The sequence below is a fragment of the Onychomys torridus genome, chromosome 12, assembly GCF_903995425.1.
Source record: "Onychomys torridus chromosome 12, mOncTor1.1, whole genome shotgun sequence".
Lineage (NCBI taxonomy): Eukaryota > Metazoa > Chordata > Mammalia > Rodentia > Cricetidae > Onychomys > Onychomys torridus.
In genome coordinates, this window is record NC_050454.1 from 6,441,299 (window position 1) to 6,446,288 (window position 4,990).

The window sequence follows — 4,990 nt, forward strand, 5'->3', positions numbered from 1 at the left end:
TTCAAGATTGGTAGCAGACTACTGCTAGAGAAGCATAGGGAAAGATGTCTATTTTTAACCACAATTTCATTTGGGGGGAAATTTAGCCATTTACAAGAAAATGTTTGCAGTTTATTTTAGAAGTAATTCATTTTGTTATGAATAGTAGGATGTTTCTGCACACAAATTAGTTTTGAAGTTCAAGCTCTGCTCTTTTTTGAGTTTCTCTCTGTGCCAGCTTCCAGGACTGGAATATTTAGTGGTTGTATTCAACATTTTTCTGCAAGATCTAAATTCCAAAATGAGCATAATAAAGATAAAATAGACGCATTAGAATTACATCTGTGTTCATTCTGAGAGACATTTAGCGAGCATCTAGGACATCTGAGACACTGTGTTAAGAGCCTGGTGTGTATTTGCAGTTCTAGAGGAGTCACTGGCACATCAATAACTACTTCTGGCATAATTGCTATGACACTATTAATTTCACTAACAGAAGTGTTGGGGCTGGTAACCTGGCTTGTGAACTTGACAGAACTTTTGTGAACTTGACAGAAACTGGAGTCACCTGGGTAGAGGGGGCCTCAGTTGAGAAATGCCCCCATCAGTTCCCCATGTGGATGAGCTTATGTGGCATTTTCTAGATTGTGATTGATGTGGGTAGGCCCGCCCACTGTGGGTGGTAGCAAAGAAGCAGGCTGAGAGGTAATGAAGAACAAGACAGTGAGCAACGCTATTTCACGGCTTCTGCTTCAGTTCCTGCCTCCAAATCCCTGCAGTGAGCTCCTGCCCCGACCTCTCTTCATGAGGGACTGCAAGCTGTGAGGTGAATAAAGCCTTACTATCATCACGTTGCTTCTGGTCATGGTGCTTATGACAGCAACAGAGAAGCAAACAAGAACAGTCCATCCAGTCATGAGGATCTGAGTTCAAATCCCCACATCTCATATAAAGCAAGGAGCGGTAACACATGTCTTGAATCTCAGGGTTCCTGAGTTGAAATGGAAGGCAGAGACAAGAGAGTCCTGAGACCACAAGAGACCTGGCTTGAACAGGGGGAAAAGTGAGGACCAATATGACACGTGAGCTGTCTTCCGACCTCTGCATGTGCTTGCTTACACTCACACATGAGCACAAAGTCTAAAAAAATTGATATTTTAAAATTCATAACAAAGCAACACTGATAGAAAAAGGATCAAGAAGACAGAGAGAGTGATTTTCAAATGGTGGAATGAAAAGAACATTCTAGAGTGAAGAGCCAGCGCGTGTAAGGAACTGAAAGCACAGTTTCTCTGAAGACATCATCAGTGAGTAGAAACAGCATCAAGGTCTGTGGTGAGCTCTGCTCCACTCTTGAGTATATAAAGAACCTTAGGGAAGCTACCGAGCTTCTCCTGAAAACCGACATTGCCTCCTGGAAGTGTCATTTTCTGATTAAATAAATCATGTGTGTGATAACTCCTGACACCATAGAATACTCACTGAACACAGTCTAATACTCTAGACTAGCATATTTATGTGGAATGGAATACGAGTGGTCTCCAGGCAGTGGGGCAGGAACAGAATACAGGGATTGACTGGACCGAACCATGGGAAAGTGAAGTTGAGCCCTTTATGATTTATTCTGAAGGTAACTAAGAAGCTGTCAGCTTTTAGAGTGTTCTAGAGAACTCTGTCTAGACAAAGGAGGAGAAAAGATTTAAAGGAAACAAAGCTAGCCATGGATTGGAAGGCTGCTGTAACCAGTCATAGCAGGAAGTTTGATCAGAGGGTCAGTGGCCATGGCGAGGAGGGAATGGCCCATAAGAAATAACAATCTGCATGGAAGGATGGAATTAGCAGTATCCAGGGTCCACAGGAATGTAAGAGTGAAAACCCCCAAATTATCTCCCAGTGAAACACTGCTTCCCAAATTACACACAACTCCGTGCTCTCCTCTGCAGTAACACAGACGCATCTGCCTATCGTTCCAGCTGCTTGGCATTGGAGAAGGCTGGGTCTACATAGAAGAGCAAAGCTATTTTCTGCAACTAAGTCATTCCTCAGCATGTGTGGGTGGAGAGAAATGTATATGTGCCACTTCCTAAATCCTTTGGTGTTGGTTAACAGATCCTTGACTTCTTACTAGTTATGAGAACCACCTAGCATCATCTAGCAGATTCCATCTTGTTTTACAGATCAATGAACTGAACCCAGAAACATGTGAAAACCGATCTATCCAGTCAGTGAGCACACAGATCCCCCAGGCTTTCAGAATCTTAGCAAACAGATGCTTCCATCTCCCTCTGTATAATAATGCAAGCAGATAGGACTAGCCACTAAGAAACAAACAGTAATTTTATCTACCGGCCTCTACAGAGATAAAGGACATTGTTTGGCACTTTCTTTAATATTCAAGTGCCTGTGAAAGAAAGTTCAACTAAACGTAGGTAAACCATTCTTCATTGTGTGTGTAAATCCGTGGAAACAGTGCATTGATGAAAGAGCTCAATGCTCAATGCTAAATGCTAAAGCAAGGCCAGAGAAGATGCTGTTCAGCTTGGTTCATTTTGATCCTACATTGATAAGGATTTATTTACAAAATCCAGAGCCACTGGACACTTACTAGACATGATCCAGGGATCATTCTGCTGAAGAGAAAATATTAGTTCCTCCTAATTAAATGTATACTCAGCAGCAGAATTATTATTTGTCAAGCTCTGTAAATTTATAATCCTCCATCGTTTCCAGGGATTCGGATTTTATCCTTTTGTGTTGGAACACAATTCTCCTGCTTCAGCCTCCTGAGTGCTGCTGGGATTTCAAACGTAAACCAACACACTGGGCTACTTCTAAATTATTGGTGCTTATCTTTACTGGCTATTAAAATAACATTTTGGGTCCTAATTACCATATGTATTTCCCTAGAACTTTAACTTTTCTCTTTTTTTAAGAGTAAAGAGATGGATCTTCACTTAAAATACTGATCTACAAAGTTAGCATTTTCCGCCGATTCTGGAAGCAGAGACCTTCACAGCCTCCATAATTTTTTTATTTAGGTGCTGCCTTTGTGGGGGCCTTGGCAGCAGCCATTGCTGTCTTATTTGAGGCCTGCTTAGGCTTTTTTGTTTTTGCTTCCTTGGCAGCCCAGAGAGCCTGCAGCTGTTGAGATTCCTACCTTCTGGGTTCTGATTCTTCTTGGCCATCACATCAGCAGAAGATGCCCCAGAGATGGCCTGCCCGAATTTGACTGCACAGCACGTAGCAGGTTCTTTTCTTTTGAATTTCTTCCAGCCAGCCATTTTTGTGTTTTCTCCTGTAGAGGACAGTCCACTTTAGCTGACAAAGATTCCTCTTGGTAAAGAATGGGGACTGGCATTTTACATTTACAAACTGGAACCCTTCCTGTTGGTCCTTGTGTAGTACCGCTGGTGTCTGGGTAGCTCTTGTACCTTCTGAAGCTGCACAGCTCGACCTCCATGGGGAGGCTGGAATTTTGTTTTGTTTTGTGTTTTTTGAGACAGGGTTTTTCTGCATAGTTTTGTGCCTTTCCTGGATCTCACTCTGTAGACCAGAGCCTCAAACTCACAAAGATCCGCCTGCCTCTGCCTCCAGAGTGCTGGGATTAAAGGTGTGCACCACCACCACCCGGCTCGAGGCTGGAATTTTTAACAATATATTTTTGATCTATTTCAGGATATCTAGATGGAGACCAGTTTGTGAAGAAAGAATCATAAGCGCTTTAGACCCTCCAATGTCCTTAGATATATTCTACTGTTTCTGACTCCCTGTGTAATAAAATGTACAGGAGCTATCCTCTTCAACTGAAATAGGACAAACTATCCGAAGCTCCTGGAGCTACTAATTGAAAAGTAGAGTAAGTTTAATTTAAATTTTTTTTTATTAACTGTTTGAGAGTTTTATGCATACAATCTATTTTGATTTCATTCACTCCAGCATCTCCCCCTCTCCTCCTGGACAGACACCCCCTTCCCATGCCACCTTTCAGCATCAGACTTCCTTTTACTTGTTTTTTTAAACTCACCTAGATTAGTTAGTACTACCCTTATGCACATGGATTTAGGGCCATCCATGAAACATTGGCAGTCTACCAGGAAAAGAAACCCCTAAAGAAAACTGATCATCTTGCCTCCACATGCTATCACTGTCAATAGCTACAGAGCTAGGGGTGGGGTGTTGTGAGCACCCTTCCACCCATGTTGGAATGTTTCCTGGCTTGATCTTGTGCTGGCAACCACAGCTGCTGTGTGTTCATGACTAAAACAACCCTATCATGACCAGAAGAGACTATTTACGTTTGACCTGAAGACCTCTTGTTCTTACAATATGTCCACACCTATTCCTGAGTGTTGAGGGAAAAAAGTGTGAATAGGTCTCTCATTAGAGCTGAACATAAACTGTGCATCTCTATATTAACCACTGACCACTCAAAGTATTAAAAACACTTTTCTACTGAGGGCTAACAGGTGTATTTATATTCAGGTATAAAGGTAAGTATTCAGAAGGAAGTTTGATACTATACCCATTTAGGAAAACAATAGTAGTAGGTCCTCACCTGAGTCCGATAACTTCCCTAGCTACAATTTCTTGGCCAGGGTTATAGTACCAGGCATGCATTCTGTCGTGTGCAGTAGGATTTAAATCCAACTGGAAATCTGTTGCTTAGCCCCGTAACATTCATGCTACTATTACATGGGTGGGCACAGCATGTGATGCCGGCTATTATTGCAGTTTACAGGTTCCATGGCTTCATGAGACTGTTGATGACTTTTCCTTCCCAGAAGCCTAAGCAGCACCTTCTGGAATTGTGAAAGCAATCAGTATTGAGGATGCCTCTGGGCCATCAGCAGCTTTATTTTTCTATGTCCTGTGACCTGTGGCCAAAAGACATGGTGTCTTCAGCAGTAGGATCTTACTTTCAAGTTTTAGTGGGCAACCAAGGGCAATGACAATAGTCTGCATCATTGTGGGGTTCACTGGAACCTTTCCTAATCAACAGCTCATGTCCTGC

At 42.3% G+C, this 4,990-nt stretch overlaps 1 pseudogene; it reads right to left on the reverse strand.

The window, feature by feature from the left end:
• Positions 1-2,954: 2,954 nt before the first annotated feature.
• On the reverse strand, positions 2,955-3,439 carry LOC118594244 (annotated as a pseudogene).
• Between the last annotated feature and the right edge of the window lie 1,551 nt (positions 3,440-4,990).